At 39.2% G+C, this 17,699-nt stretch overlaps 1 pseudogene; it reads left to right on the plus strand.

Annotated features, from left to right (window-relative positions):
* Positions 1-6,553: 6,553 nt before the first annotated feature.
* LOC133050537 (ATP synthase subunit d, mitochondrial-like) lies at positions 6,554-7,193 on the plus strand (annotated as a pseudogene).
* The last annotated feature ends 10,506 nt before the right edge of the window (positions 7,194-17,699 follow it).

The following is a 17,699-nucleotide window of genomic DNA, read 5'->3' on the forward strand; positions in this document are numbered from 1 at the left end:
GATTCTTGCCTTGACACCCCATGAACAGGACGAAAATGCAAAAAGAAAGGACAATGAAAAATGAACTCCCTGGGTCGGTAGGTGCCCAATATGCTACCGGAGTTCAGTGGAGAAATAACTCCAGAAAGAATAAAGAGACGGAGCCAAAGCAAAAACAACACCCAGCTGTGGATGTGACTGGTGACGCAATTAAGTTCAATGTTGTAAAGAGCAATATTGCATAGGAACCTGGAATGTTAGGTCCAGGAATTAAGGCAAATTGGAAGTGGTTAAACAGGAGATAGCAAGAGTGAACAATGACATTTTAGCAATCAGCAAACTAAAATGGACTGGAATGAGCGAATTTACCTCAAATGACCATTGTATCTACTATTGTGGGCAAGAACCCCTTAGAAGAAATGGAGTAGCCATCATAGTCAATAAATGAGTGCGAAATGCAACAAGAGTCTGAAATGCAGTACTTGGATGCAATCTCAAAAACGACAGAATGATCTCTTCATTTCCAAGGCAAACCATTCGATATCACAGCAATCCAAGTCTATGCCCCTACGAGTAATACTGAAAAAGCTGAAGTTGAATGGTTCTATGAAGACCTACAAGACCTTCTAAAACTAACACACAAAAAAGATGTCTGTTTCACCATAGGGGACTGGAACGCAAAAGTAGGGAGTCAAGTAATACCCAGAGTAACAGGCAAATTTGGCCTTGGAGTACACAATGAAGAAGGGAAAAGGATGACAGAGCTTTGCCAAGAGAACGCACTGGTCATAGCAAACACCCTCCTCCAGCAACACAAGAGAAGACTCTACACATGGACATCACCAGATGGTCAATACTGAAATCAGATTGATTATATTATTCTTTACAGCCAAAGATGGAGAACCTCTATACAGGCAGCAAAAACAAGACCGGGAGGTGACTGGCTCAGACCAGGAACTTCTTATGGCCAAATTCAGACTTAAATTGAAGAAAGTAGGGAAAACCGCTAGACCATTTAGACAGGACCTAAATCAAATCCCTTACCATTATACAGTGGAAGTGACAAATAGATTAAAGGGATTAGATCTGATTGACAGAGTGCCTGAAGAACTATGGACGGAGGTTCGTGATACTGTATAGGAGGAAGGGATCAATACCATCCCCAAGAAAAAGAAATGCAAAAGGGCAAAATGGTTGTCTGAGGGGGCCTTACAAATAGCTGAGAAAAGAAGAGAAGCGAAAAGCAAAGGAGAAAAGGAAAGATATTCCCACCTGAATGCAGAGTTCCAAAGAATAGCAAGGAGAGATAAGAAAGCCTTCCTCAGCGATCAATGCAAAGAAATAGAGGAAAACAATCGTATGGGGAAGTCTAGAGATCTCTTCAAGAAAATTAGAGATACCAAGGGAACTTTTCATGCAAAGATGGGCACAATAAAGGACAGAAATGGCATGGACCTAACAGAAGCAGAAGATATTAAGAAGAGATGGCAAGAATACACAGAAGAACTATACAAAAAAGATCTTCACAACCCAGATAATCACAATGGTGTGATCACCAACCTAGAGCCAGACATCCTGGAGTGCGAAGTCAAGTGGGCCTTACGAAGAAGCACCACTACAAATAAAGCTAGTGGAGGTGATGGAATTCCAGTTAAGCTATTTCAAATCCTAAAAGATGATGCTGTGAAAGTGCTGTACTCAATATGCCAGCAGGAAAACTCAGCAGGGGCCACAGGACTGGAAAAGGTCAGTTTTCATTCCAATCCCAAAGAAAGGCAATGCCAAAGAATGCTCAAACTACCGCACAATTGATCTCATCTCACACACTAGTAATGTAATGCTCAAAATTCTCCAAGCCAGACTTCAACAGTACATGAACTGTGAACTTCCAGATGTTCAAGCTGGATTTAGACAAGGCAGAGGAACCAGAGATCAAACTGCCAACATCCTTTGGATCACCAAAAAAGCAAGAGAGTTCCAGAAAAAATATCTACTTCTGCTTTACTGACTATGCCAAAGCCTTTGATTGTGTGGACCACAACAAACTGTGGGAAATTCTTAAAGAGATGGGAATACCAGACCACCTGACCTGCCTCTTGAGAAATCTGTGTGCACGTCAGGAAGCAACAGTTATAACTGGACACGGAGGAACAGACTGGTTTTAAATAGGGAAAGGAGTACATCAAGGCTGTATATTGTCACCCTGCTTCTTTAACTTATACACAGAGTACATCATAAGAAACGCTGGGCTGGAGGAAGCACAAGCTGGAATCAAGATTGCCGGGAGAAATATCAATAACCTCAGATATGCAGATGACACCACTGTTATGGCAGAAAGGGAAGAAGAACTAAAGAGCCTCTTGATGAAAGTGAAAGAGGAGAGTGAAAAAGTTGGCTTAAAACTCAATATTCAGAAAACTAAGATCATGGCATCCAGTCCCATCACTTCATAGAAAACTGATGGGGAAATAGTGGAAACAGTGACAGACTATTTTCTTCAGCTCCAAAATCACTGCAGATGGTGATGGCAGCCTTGAAAATTAAAGACATTTGCTCCTTGGAAGAAAAGCTATGACCAACCTAGACAGCATATTAAAAAGCAGAGATACTACTTAGATGACAAAGGTCCATCTAGTCAAAGCTATGTTTTTTCCAGTAGTCATGCATGGATGAGAGAGTTGGACCATAAAGAAAGCTGAGTGCCGAAAAATTGATGTTTTTGAACTGTGGTGTTGGAGAAGACTTTTGAGAGTCCCTTGGACTGCAAGGAGATCCAACCAGTCCATCCTAAAGGAGATCAGTCCTGATATTTCATTGGAAGGACTAGTAATGAAGCTGAAACTCCAATACTTTGGCCACCTGATGTGAAGAACTGACTCACTGGAAAAGACCCTCATGCTGGGAAAGATTGAAGTAGGGAGAAGAAGGGGACGACAGAGGATGAGATAGTTGGATGGCATCACCGACTCAATGGACATGAGTTTCTGTAAACTCTAGGAGTTGATGATGGACAGGGAGGCCTGGCATGCTGCAGTCCATGCAGTCGCAAAGAGTTGGACACAACTGAGCAACAGAACTGAACTGACATATAAAAATAGATAAGCAACAAGGATATAATGTATAGCATAGGAAATTATACCCATTAACTTGTAATAACATATTATGGAATATAAGCTGAAAAAATACTCAATCACTATGCTATTAGACCTATGTCCTATTGCTGTACACAATACTATAAATCAATTATACTTCAATTAAACAATAAGATATAAAGTTATGCCATTAAATATGGTGACAACTTTGATAAAAATCAGACTATCTAGGAAGAACAGTATAACATTTTTCAGAAAGAGGCAGAGTATTCACTTTGATGGAAAAACATGAATTTTTGTATCATATGTCAAGGAGTTCTCCCAGATCCAGGTAACATCCTGAGATTATGGGGGAAAGTGTGTTTTTGTTGTGGTGGTGATTCTTATTGTTATATAAATGTTCCAGGTCCTTTTGCTATTTGGCTATATGTATCATTTCGTTTTTGTAATACACTTGACATTTTTTATAAGCAATGTTTGTCTTTTGGAATTGTCTAGTTCACTTAATGCTAAATAGAAAGTAGTAATATTTTGTATATGAAAGAAAATTAAGGCTAAAAGAATAGCAACTATAAGCTAGGATGTAAAAGAAAAGTGTTCATCGGTAAGTGCATTTATTTAAGTAAGAAAATCTTGAAGAAACAGGGATTAGACAAAGAAGCATGAACAAGTTTTAAAAAATCTTTTATCCCTATAATTTACCTGGAAAGGAACTCTTCTTGCCATATTCCTACCTGCCCACTATAAGAACTACACAGTAATAGCTTGTCAATGTAAATGTGTTACTTTAAACTCAGGTCTGGGTTGTCACACAATTCTTCTCTAAAAAGAATGCATGAGGAGACAGTCTGGGACACTTTAAGCAGGACTCGCTTGTTTCTATTAGATGGAAATACCACGGGTCACAGTGTAAAATCAGCAAGGGAAAAAAAAAAAAACTGGCAGTTTTTTTTGTTACAAATGTAACAAAAGTTAAACACTAATTATACCTTGAGTTACTGCAAATTTCCTTTTCACATTCTATTTTTATATTTTATTTTCCAACATATTAAGTTCAGAGGGATAGAGTTAAGAGTGTTCTATCATCCTACATTACATAGAAGGATAAACATACTGATTAACTTCAGACTTAAGTTACACATGCATGTTTGAATTTCTAGGCTATCAGGATAGAGGAATAACTGGTTTGGTGAGAAGTCTCACTCACAGACTTGTGAACAGCGTGACATCTACTTTTTTGAGAACTGCCGCCATTGTGCTGTGTTAATCCCCCTCCCCCAGTCTCCTGAGTAGTGTGCTCCCCTACAGAGTTCCTAACTTTTAACTCATTCTCCATTAAGGCTCATTTAAATTAGAGAAAGCAAACAAACGTATAATAGAGAAAACAAAGAAAAGACAAAGATTGTTTCTTTGTAAAAGCCAAAAAAAAAAAAAAAATCTTAAAAACTTCTGCTAAGACTGAAGACACAAATTTACTACAATTCTTTTATGAATCCCTGTAAAAAAATTTTTTTCCAGTTAGAAAAAAGTGATTGGAAAACTCATGCAGAAGAATAAGTACCTGAGAATAGCCAATATCCTTAACTGTTATTAAAACTTATTATGTGTGTGTGTGTTAGTCGCTCAGTCGTGCCCGACTCTTTGCAACTCCATGGACTGTAGCCCACCAGGCTCCTTTGTCCATGAGATTTTCCAAGCAAGGATACTGGAGTGGGTTGCCATTTCCTTCTCGAGGGGAATCTTCCCAACCCAGGGATCGAACCCGGGTCTCCTGCAATGCAGGCAGATTCTTTACCGACTGAACTTCAAGGGAAGCCCAATAAAACTTATTATAATGTTACTATAAACAAAAAATAAAGTATTGGCTCAGGACATACAAAAATAGCAGAATCAGAAGACAATCCAGAAATAAATCTAAGTATCTATGAAAATTTAGGACTTCTCAGGTGGTGCTAGTGGTAAAGATCCCGCCTGCCAATACAAGGAGACATAAGAGACATTGGTTCAATCCCTGGATTGGGAAGATCCGCTGGAGGATGAAATGGCAACCCACTCCAGTATTCTTGCCATGGACAAAGAGCCTGGCGGGCAACAGTCCTTAGGGTCGCAAAGAGTCAGACACGACTGAAGTGACTTAGCACACATGAAAATTTAACACATAAAGGTATCTGGTCAAATTGTTAAGAAAGAGATGGTTTATTTATTAAATAGAGCCAACACAAATGGTTATTTAAAAAACAAAACTAGATCCCTGAGAACATAATATAAAAAATTCAAGTTGATATAGTAGAATTAATTATGACACTCTAGCACTACCAGGCATTTCAGGGGAAGGGAAATCTACAATGTTAGAAAAATTATTAATGAAATGAGTAACTGTGGACAAATCCAGCTTCAATAATGATAAAAAGTATGCCAAAAGATTAAAAATACAATGGTGAAAGGGACAGAGATGATGGTAAGGCTAAGAGGACTAGGGCACAGATGAAATGGGAGGTATGGAAAAAAACTGTGGTTAAAAAGGTTGAGAGAGTGTGTGCATTTCCAGAACAGTGTCAGCTTCTGGTATTGCGTTCCCAAGTGGGAATGAAGCATTACACCAAGGAGGCCAAGAGCAAAAAGATCCAGGCCCATGGAATGGAAGAGGATGATGACAGAATACCAGAAGGATACATTCCTTCTGACGTCACAATGAAAAAATAGAACACTGAGAGGGAAAATACGAATACTGGAGGATTTTTACAAGATTTCCAATATATCAGGTTGCACTGATCATTAGAGAGCAAAGGATTATGGTCTATATGATGGGAAGGAAAAATCTTAGATGAAAGAAATATATAATGTTAACATACAAATGTTCAATATATAATATACAAGGTTAACACCTAATTTTATACAGATTTTCAATAAATGTCTCTTGAATTGGGGAGACAGGATTGGAGAGAAAGTCAAACAATACCTTGGTTTCATGGGCTGGGAAGCTTGAGACTAAATTTTGTTGAAGGGCAGAAAATGCCTCTAAGTTGCTATCATTAAAAACCACCTGTTCAATAATTCTCTTCTTTAACCTAAAGAAGGTTATGGACCCTTATTTGTCCATTAATATGGGCAGGAGTGCACATGCTAAGTCACTTCAGTCATGCCCAACTCTTTGCAACCCTATGGACTGGAGCCCCTCAGGCTCCCCTGTCTACACGTTTCTCCAGGCAAGAAGACGAGTGGATTGCCATGCCCTCTTCCAGGGGATCTTCCCAACCCAGGGATAGAACCCGTGTCTCTTGAGTCTCCTGCATTTGCAGGCAGGTTCTTTACCACTAGTGCCACCTGGGCACAAGCATCTGGCTGAAAATCAGATCATTTCTTAATTAATTCAAAATTCAACATCCATGAAACCATAATTACATGTCACATGTTTCAGCAGATATTTCTAGAGGTTGTTCAGAAGGTTTAATGTCCTTGGCCGGAGAAGTCCACCAGTGAGAATGTCGCAGTAATCGGGGACAAGCCTAGGAGGAAAGAAGGGGTGTGAAGGCCGGGAGTGCGCCTGAAAGCAGGGTGCACCTTGTCAGAGTCCAGCCCCAGGGCCTCCTGGCAACAGAAGCAGCAGTGAAAAGACTCGGGGTCCTGGTCTAGGGTCTGCTTGTCACGAAGGTCTCAAGGTGGCGAGGCAGAAACTTGCTCTAAAAACCACTGACTGGGTAGTTTTGGGGGAGATCATATCCTGAAAGCAGAAGGCCACGATGAACTCCCTGAAGTCCTGGGGTGGGACTCTCACCTCCAGGAAGACCTGAGAAGCCATCTGCCACTGACTAGGCTTACTACAAGGCCAACGTGGCCAAGGTAGACAACCTTGAGAAGCTTAAAGCCCTTAAGGTTCTGAACCAGAAAGTAAATATACCGCCCAGGTGGGCGCTCAAGAAAAAGATGATGTGAAAAACTGTGCTGAGTTTTTGTCTCTCTCAAAGACCAGGAACAAAGAACATGAGAAAGAGCTGGAGAAGATGAAAAACATTAATTCCATTTGATGAGACAACCACTGAGGATTTGAATGAAGTCTTCCCAGAAACCAAATTAGACAAGAAGTATCCCTACTGGCATCTAAAGCCTACTGCAAATTTGTAAGCTTGAGTCTACGAGAAAGTTCTGGCCCCTGGCCCTTGAATTATAAAATCTGGGCATTAAAAATTAACTATATACTGACCAAAAAAAAAGGTTTCATGTCAACACCTTGTGAACACATGTATTTAAAGAAAGCTTGATTTCATTGTAGTAATTTAGAAAGTTCTATTCTTAATTCTCTCTTGAGTTCTTCTTCAACCTGAGGCTTAGCAATGGGTGACTTAGAGCTTGGGAGGCGAGCAGGACATCTGAAATGCCTAAATGCAGAATGGTCATCATAAAGTTGCTGTGTTTTCTTAACCTGCCCCTCAGTCTTATGCACAGGAGTTGTGCTAAGTCGCTTAATCGCATCCAACTCTTTGTGACCCTATGGACTGTAGCCCACCAGGCTCCTCCGTCCATGGGATTCCCCAGGCAAGAATACTGGAGTGGGTTGCCATTCCTTTCTCCAGGGGATCTTCCTAACCCAGGGATCAAATCCAGGTCTCCCACACTGCAGGCAGATTCTCACCATTTCAGCTATCCGGGAAGCCCTTGAGTAGTCATGAAGTATCAAGGCAATAAGGATGAGAGTCTGGTGCATAAAATGAAATGCTAAATGATCTAGGTAATAGAAATTCTGAGCAATTTGATAGTGACGGTTCATCCTATAGTGTGAGCTGGCAGCCACATAAGAATATAAAAAATGTTATAAACTATTTAGTAATACATATATGGATATATACTTTTGGAAGTTAATGGTTACCATGTTTACCTACTATAATTACAATAAGTTAAAGTATAATTGTTAAGTCAGTACAATAGTAAGAAGCTGAAGCAAACTTGTAAATTAATATGACTGGCATGTCTAAACAGTACATATGTATGAGGAGGTAAACATTCCCAATTTTCTTTTAATTTGATCATGAAAGTTGTTCAAGGAAGGATGTTAACATAATGATTTTTGCACAGAGTTGTCCCAGGCTTTCTGGAAGGGTAAAAGAGTGGCAAACAAACCCTGGAACAAGAAAATACTGGTATGGAGACAGTGACATTACAGAGCAACATCAACCACAGGTTTTAACAAGACGGGAGGGACCTGGTAAACCTTTCCACAAATTCAGGGGAGACAGTTTATTAAGAGAAGAACTATTAATAGAAGTGTCTTCAAGACTTTTTTCTCTACTAGAAGCTATCTAGCATAGAAACTCTGACTTAAATCTGCAAAGGATGTATGCATTTGATTTGAAAGGGTATGGCTAAAACATTTAACCAAAATCTTTATTAAACTTAATTCTTGAGATTCCCTGGAGGTCCAAGGTTAGGACTCAGCTCTCACTGCTGAGGGTCTGAGTTCAACTCCTGGTTGGGGAACTGAGATCCTACATACAAACAAACAAGCAAACAAAAAACAACCAATAACAATAAACTTAAGAATTCTGTATTCATTGAGCTCTTTTGAGATTTTTTCTTTAGAACAATTTAGCGAGAAAAAAATGTCTTACAAGAGAGTTGGGGAAAAAAGGCTCAGTTTCTCCTCATTTTAATCTGTTTCAGGAGATGCTGAGAAATACTAGAAAATTGGGTTTAGCTGTGGGAAAAAATCCAAATCAAAGAAATATCAATTTTTCCATTCTTTGGGAAGTTGTATTAGAGAACAGAAAACAGAAACAAATATCAACTCCAGAAGATAAATAAGCAACACATGTTTAGGTATAAAATTACACTGGAAAATTAATAAGTGTGTTATGAATTTGTCAAATTAATACATTAAGTGGAGCACAGGGAGCTGGGTGGTAAGCCAAGGTTCAACAACAGATCACAAGAGGAAATGAAATAAAGAAGTTCATTCTTCACAAGTCCTAGAGGAAGTACTTGACAAGCCTCAAGGAACCACAAGGAGGTCAAGGCAGAGAGCAGACAGAGACCAGACCTGAGGCACACGCCTTTCTTAGTGTCTATGTGAAGCACGAAGAGCTCACTCATTGGAAAAGACCCTGATGCTGGGAAAGACTGAAGGCAGGAGGAGAAGGGGACGACAGAGGATGAGATGGCTGGATGGCATCACCGACTCAATGGACACAAGTCTGGGTAAACTCTGGGAGTCGGTGATGGACAGGGAGGCCTGGCGTGCTGCAGTTCATTGGGTCGCAAAGTCGGACACAACTGAGCAACTGAACTGAACTGAACTGAAGTGCTTTGGGCTTCCTGGGTTAAGCCTATATTGATAAACTCAAACCAAATGACCAGGGTTTTGGTAAGCCACCTGGGCACAGAAGGGCAAGGCAGTGGGAGGGAGAGGACACAGCTGACGAGCAGTGCTGTCAGAAACCCGCATGTTCCTGTGACTCTGAGGGTCACTATGTAGGGTATGCACTTGCTTGAGGGGGCGTCAGTTTAAGGTCACTGCAGGCTGCTGGGCCAAACCAAATGGATGCCAACAAGAAATACCATGGAGTAGCTTAGCTAAACTCTCAACCAAGCTTGAGATGAAAAGTAGAGAAATGATCAGTGTGGCAAGACTTGGGTAAAGAATCTATTTCAGTCAATTAAGTTCAATTATCTAAGCAGGTGAGTTTTAAAATAGTTTTTAAAGATGTCTGAAAAAAAAGAAAGTCTCGTGCTGAGAAAAAAGATCTTAACAACACCTCTGGGGGAAAAAATACTATTCAGCAAGTTTGTTAGCCAAGTACATGTACTTTCCAATTACAGATCACTGGCTATGCAAACACCAGGAACTAACATTCACATGCATGAAATGACCTATATTTCTAGTCTTGGAGAACCAAAGGCAGCAGTTCTCAAATTACAGTCCCGAGACCAGCAGCGTCAGTATCACCTGGAAATTTACAGGCAATGAAAACCTTATGGCTGGATCCTAGACCTATTAATCAGAAACTCTTAGAGCTGAGCTCAGCAATCCGTGACTTGACAAGTTCTTCAGGTGATTCTGATGTAAGCTAAGTTTGAGATCTACTGGTAGATAATGCTGAGGAAAGCATCCAATCAGCTACGTAAGAACCATTCTTTTCTTTCTTCTTTTTAATATTAGCAATCTCTTAACCAGTATCACTATTAGGTGAAAGAAATGCTCTTAACTAGGGACCTCACTTTCAGACTTAATGCTCCTGCAAAGGAAGAATCCAAAAGAAATTTTCTAAGAATGTGGTTTTGCTGTTGGGGAAGGGAAGGGAGGCAGTTATTCATTTAACAAGTATTTAACAAGCAGTTACTTTGTTCCAGGCACTCACCAAGAAGGAAAGACAAGGAAGTAGAGAAAACTCTGAAAGCCACCAGCAATTCTATCCTGGGTACTCTTCAGTGTATTCCTAGAAACAGACTGTCTATTCTTGGGGTACACCTAGAGAGTAACACCCACGTGAGTAATAAGGTATATAGATTGAAAGCAATGGACTAGCAAAGCAAAAAATCCTTGGTTTATCCCTGATGATCTAGAATCAGTGGTTCTCAAACTTTTAACATATATGAGAATCACCTAGAGGGCTTATTAAAACACAGATTCCTAGGTCCAATCTCTGGAGTTTCCATCCTCAGTATTCTGAGGCCCCCAATTTTTTTACTTCTAATAAATACCCAAGTGATGCTGATGGTCCAGGAACCACATTTTGAGAACCCCCAATCTAGACGATCAGGCACAAAACAAACGTGGGCATTCCACGCAGGAAAAGTCTAGGGATTACCAGTACATTCCTCAAGACTTATTTCAATTATAATTATTGCTCAGATTTAGTTTGCTGCCCTCAGGGCAAAGATAATAGGCAAGAGAGAGATTACCTTTTAAGCAATTTTATCATGATAAACTGTGATCAGCTGTCTATGTTGGATTAATAAATCTCCAATATGAGGGATTTCCTAAACTAGAAGCAAAAACTGGTCCTCAAATATTTCCATAATTGTGATGCAGAAATCCAAATCTTGTTTTAATATTCTGTACTATATGGATGGACTTCTCTAAAAATTTGAGGCAGGCTCTCCCTTCGGGCCCAAGGAAAATCCTGTATCTGCCTAATTATATACAGCCAAATGAGAGTAAAGTTAGAAGTAATTTACATGCTTTAAAGACTATCCCAAGAGCCTGGGTTATGGGGAAAGAGTACTTCCAGTTCAGCTGCTTTTCAACAGGAGAATAATTAAAGTTAAGGAGTCCCCAAGGCTTAGGAGTCCCCTGGTTCCTTTCCCTTGAGAGTCTAGAAGCTTTGAGAAAAATAGATCAAGTTCCACAAAGAGGTCAAAGTCATTCTGGCTACAAAGGTGAGAAAACAGATCGACTCTTCAATAACACAATCCTCCAGTCCTTAGTCCTTCCTTCAATCTTCTCAAATGCCAAATTCTGATTGGCTTGACCCAAACAGAATCATTCAACTATGGAGTAAATTAGCAAATGATAACTTGAAACCTACTGCATAACAAGGAAGATAACCTGGATTACCTAACTGGATTATCTACCCTTATCCTCCATATCAACCTTGTTTTATGCTATTTATAGATAAATACAACTTGGGAGTAACTGTTACTATTAGTGAGCCCAAGTATTAAATATAAAGACTGTCTTCCTCTAAGATACTGAAACACACTGTATTGTAAACACAGTGAAAAGTCAATGACAACAGCTAGAAAGTTGCCACCTTGCCTGCTTAAAGTCACTTCTTGTCCTCTCTATGCAGAAACAAGCAGAGAGATGATTGCTTAGCCGAAGACCTGGAAAGTAGATGTTTTGCTGAAAAGTGTAAAATATGTAAGTTATGTTACCAGACTGTGAAAGATGAAGGATAGATCAATATAACCCCAATCTTGAGTTCATTCTCGGCTCAACAGATGGAAATTATTTGTAAGAGGAGTCAGGGAATTGTTGAAAAGCACAGGGATTAAAATTAGTAGGTAATCTATTACGGCTACGAGACTTTTTAAAAGACGTTAGGGAAATATGAAGTAATAATCAGATGACTAATGATAATCACATACAATTTTCAAGAGGCTTAAAAAAAAACCTTGGAAGAGAAATAACAATAAAAGCAACCTATAATCCTGGTAGAAAGATTATCAGTTACTTTCTCTAACAACAAAATAATCTCTAAAATTGGTCAGATCTAAAACCCACACAATTCTTTTTTTAGTGTTTATTTATTTGGCTGCATCGGATCTCAGTTGTGGCACGTGGGCTTAATTGCCCTGGTGACATGTGGGATCTTAGTTCCCTGACCAGGGATTGAACCTGAATATCCTGCATTGGAAGACAGATTCTTAACCACTGGACCACCTGGGAAGTACCCCCACACAATTCATTTTTCTTTATGTAGGAAAATAACTAGATATGGGGCATCCCTTGGTAAGTATCCAACTTGAACTGAACCAATGCTGAATCGACTTTTCCTCCTGCAGTGGCCTGTTTTCTAGTTAAAAACCAAGAGATTCTTCAGACTGCCCTCTAAGATCAATGAACTGTGCACTGAATCATTCTTGCCATTCAAGATGTTCCTCTTGTTTAAGAATATTAAGCTATCTTACTTTATTGGTCCAAAGGATTCAACAGTAGTTTAATTTTCTACACATCTTGGTATGGAAAATACAGCCACCAATCATATTCACCGAATATGGTCCACTGAATGTAAAAGTAGGAAATGTATAGCTGAGGCCAGAAACATAAGTTAAAAAAAATTTTTTCCCCCCAGTGGTCATGTATGGATGTGAGAGTTGGACTATAAAGAAAGTTGAGCGCCGAAGAATTGATGCTTTTGAACTGTGGTGTTGGAGAAGACTCTTGAGAGTCCCTTGGACTGCAAGGAGATCCAACTAGTCCATCCTAAAGGAAATCAGTCCTGGGTGTTCTTTGGAGGGTCTGATGTTGAAACTGAAACTCCAATACTTTGGCCACCTGATGCAAGGAGCTGACTCATCTGAAAAGACCCTGATGCTTGGAAAGATAGAGGGCAGGAGAAGGGGACGACTGAGGATAAGATGGTTGGATGGCATCACTGACTCAATGGACATGAGTTTGGGTGGGCTCCGGGAGTCAGTGTTGGACAGGGAGGCCTGGCATGCTGCAGTTCATGGGGTCGCAAAGAGTCGGACACGACTGAGTGACTGAACTGAACTGAAACTATGTATATCTGTAATGGGGTCATGTCCAGAAAACACTAATACACAATTATAACTTCTAAGTAAGTTTATTTAATTATCCATCGTTCTCATGAAAGAGATAAACCATTCACTTAAAAATTAATCTTTTTGCCATGTTTGAATTTGAGACGGTAACAACCAGCAATTATCCAATATTCTTTCACATTAGCAACAAACTAATAAAATGTGCATTCTTACTAACATCAGAATAGATTTTAATATATAAAGAACAAACAAGTAGTTACCAGTGAGAGGGAAGACAGACATAGACACAGACAGACTAGAAACTTAAAGGGCTTCAAAGAAACCTGTAGGCAAACCTTGAATATTATCAAGATCCCAGAAAAAAAGGAACTAGAATACAAGTCATAGCACCTTAGGCAGAGAAATGAACTTGGATCAGTTTTCTTGACTTCTGTGATGTTATTCTTTTGCCAGACTTTTAGTCCCACTTTTGGATAGCCCATAAATACAGCAGTGACCAAAACAGAATAATGTGCTATTAGCTTTTCTTCAGACTCAACAAATTTGTAGCAAATAATTCTTTTAAAAAATTAGCATAAATAGTTCATACAGATTGTTTTAAAGAGAAGACTATTTAACTTATGCCCTAGATCAGAGATAAATATATTTTTAGCAGCAGTTTGGTAAAGCCAGATCACCTGGTTCAAAATCCTGTTTTGCCTCTTACTAACTGTGCAACTTTGGACACTTAACCCAATCTCTCTGTGCCTCAGCTGCTTCATATATAAAAACAGGAAAATCAGTATCTATTCAGGGGCTGCTCTGGTGGCTCAGTGGTAAAGAATCCGCTTGCCAGTGTAGGAGACACAGGTTTCATCCCTGATCATCGAAGATCCCATGGGCCATGGAGCGACTAAGCCCGTGTGCTACAATTACTGTGCTCCAGAGCCCAGGAGCCTGAACTACCAAGCCCTCACACCTAGAGTCAGTGCTCCACAAGAGAAGCCACTGCAATGAGAAGCCCACACACCGCAACTAGAGAGTAGCCTCCGCCAGCCCCAACTGGAGGGGGAAAAGCCCATGCAGCAACACAGACCCAGCACAGACAAAAATAAATAAATAAAAATTATTTAAAAAATTATCAGCAAGCTAATTCAGTTAATCAACACTCTCCTGTTGTACTGGTTAACTGAATTAATATATGCAACACAGAAAAATGATTGCTTTATAGTAAAGTGCTCTGTAAGCGTTGGCTATTACAGGTGTATGTTTAAATCATATAAAGACGTGTAGTTTTTTAATCCTTACAGTTTAATATTAAACATCTAACATTCCTCCATCCTTTTGCATCTAGTTACACTATTCATTGACCTGTGAAGCCCTATGCTCTTTTTAGCCTTAAGAAAGAATAAGAATATGCAACATGCTTGCTAAATGCCTCAGATGGATAGGCACAAAGTATTTGAAGAAACTAAAATACTTAGTTTAATTGATTGGATGGGGCCTGAAAGATGCCTGTAAACACAAAATTTGGGTCTTCTAGAGACAGAGATGGATTTGTGGAACATTTAAAATGTGTTCACTGAAGTTACTTCCTATTCCCTGGCTAATTATGATACCATACAAATACACCCCACAGAATCTAAGGGATGTACAAACTTTAAATGAGATTGTCATTTCAAGGTCAAAAGGGCTTACAGACTTCCCTGACCACCACTACATTGCATAATTCTACTAACAAAGAATCTGGCTTTACAAAAGCTTTGTCCCTTTCGACTTGTTCAATGATTAATGGCACAAAATAGTGGTAATGTTTTCATCTATATTAGGAAGTATTTGTTCATATCTTCCTTTACGAATGATCTTCATTTTTTTGCTCATAGTTTCTGTTAAGATCAAGCATTAAAATGCTTATGTGAGCTTTAAAGATCTCTCAAAACAAAGCTTTACTTGTAAGTCAGAGTACAGGACACTGCCTTATTAAAACAGAGGTACAGCAAGGTGCAATAAATGTGGATTAATGGGAAAAACAAAGGATTGGCGGTCAAAAACCTAGGCTTGAGGTTCCTGCTCTGCTACTAACTAGCTATTTCAGTTTATAAAACCGAAAATGTGTTCTGAAAATAACCTCTCTCAAGTTCACCGGTAAATTTATTTTGGGAGGAGGGAGTCTCACACTCTTTAGAAAGTCTGTTAAGCTATATTATCTTCTCCACAAAAAAAATGAACACAATTCACTCTTTTTTTTTGGCAAAGAATTAGGAACTTCTGTACTCACTGAAGTCCGTGTATCCCAAGTTTAGAACTTTTAAATGAGACAATTACAATGGTACCTGCTGATTTAATACCAAAAATGCCGCTTACCCATTTTCATTACCCCCACACTTCACAGTTTGGGTGTTCAACCTGTAAATATATCAGAGCTAATAAGTTTATGCTTAGGAAACCGTCAAGGAAATGCCACTTTATCCTCATCAGCAAAAAGAAAGTGTTTTCCCCCACTTGAGGAGTATGTGCTCACCTAGGAGGTTTGAGATTTCTATCCTGACAAGCTAGACCCTCAAACCAGTGATTTTCTCTATTGCACTGAAAGTGTGTTAGTCGCTCAGTCAAGTCTGACTCTTTGCGACCACATGGACTTGCCCACATAGCCGGCCAGGCTCCTCTGTCCATGGGATTCTCCAGGCAAGAACACTGGAGTGGGTTGCCATTCCCTTCTCCAGGGGATCTTCCCGACCCAAGGATAGAACCCAGGCCTCCTGCATAGCAGGCAGATTCTTTACTGTCTGAGCCACCACGCATTATTGTCCTCAAAATTCTCAAGTTGAATTACAGTAAACCTCTTGAAGAAACTTAAAAATATATATATATTTTTATATCTAGGGTCTAATAAGCACTAGCAAAGCTATCCAAAAAGGAAACTTAGGTTCTGATAAGGACTGAACCGTTGATATGTATTCACAGCCGCACTGCTGAAAGCCGTAGCAGGAGCTTTGCCGGAGTCTCAGCTGTTGTAATTAAAGACAGACCCTCAGGAGTAGCCACCGTAGTGTCGAAGTGCTGTAATTACAAAGGCTTTGCATTATGTGGATTACACATTTCAAGCATACAGAGTTGCTACCAGACCTCAGGGACCATCTTTACCAGCAAAACTGCTCATTAAAGCAATCAAGTTTTCTCTATGCATGTGTTTAAAATTTTCTAAACTTCGCTTAGCTTGTTGGGCAACTTTACCTAACCATGTAAAACAGAGACATCTCTATAGAAGTTCTGACAGTCTAACTCTACTACTTGACCAATTTTAAAAACCAAAGCATTACAAAGTAAAAACCAACCACCCAAGAACATCACTTATAGACACATCAGATCAACAAATAAAATACTGCTGCTCTGGAAATAACTGTTGGATCCCCCCAAAATCACTTTTTAAGTAAATAAGTATAAGCAACAAAATATGAATAGAATAAAACAAAGATTTAGAGGAAAGCCAATTCCAACTGTGCAACACAATCACGGTTCATGATCTAACAGAAAAACGTGCAGGTACTTCAAACCCTCTAAATCATCCTTCAATAAAGTACAGATATTTCTAAATAAATGAGAAAGGAAACAGGAACACAGAAAAGCAAACCAAAGTAGTATGCTTACCAAAAAAATCATAATTGCCAGTTTTCTAAAATTAATCACCCAATTAATAATTGGGTGATTATTTTCCCAAACTTAAGATTTTGCAACCCAAGTACAGTATGATTATTGTTGTTTGGCCACTAAGTCCTGTCCGACTCTTGTAACCCCACGGACTGTAGCCCGCCAGGCTCCCACATCCACCTTTCTTGGGGTTTCCCAAGAAAAAACACTGGAGTGGGTTGCCATTTTCTTCTCCCAGGTATCTTCCCGACCAAGGGATAGAACTGGCGTCTCTTGCATTGGCAGGTGTATTCTTTACCTCTGGGAAGCCCACATTATGATAGCCTTCAGCATAATAAAACATAATCTTATAACTTAAAAGTGCCCATGTACACTAGTTGTACTCAGAGAAAAAATGATTCTCACATAACTTGTCATTGAGTAGAAGTGCAATAATATTTATCATCAATAAAAGTACTATAATTATATTTTACTGGTTCTATAAAGTAATTTTTACATATTCTTGACATACATTGAGCTACAATTGACATCACTTTCAGGTGTACAACATTCCACATGTATATACTGCAAAGAGGTGAAAACATTAACATATTAAATGATAAAAGTAAAAAATGGCTAAAAATTATACTAACATTGAAATTATCACTAGCCACTAGTTAGAAATTCCGGAAAACGTAAACAAAAGTTATGCTATTTTTTCTCGTTGTTCAACAACTAAACTCTACAGATAATTCCTTCCCCCCCCCCCCCCAGTCATATGAATTCTTCCATACGTTTTTT

The sequence above is a fragment of the Dama dama genome, chromosome 32 (genome assembly GCF_033118175.1).
Source record: "Dama dama isolate Ldn47 chromosome 32, ASM3311817v1, whole genome shotgun sequence".
Lineage (NCBI taxonomy): Eukaryota > Metazoa > Chordata > Mammalia > Artiodactyla > Cervidae > Dama > Dama dama.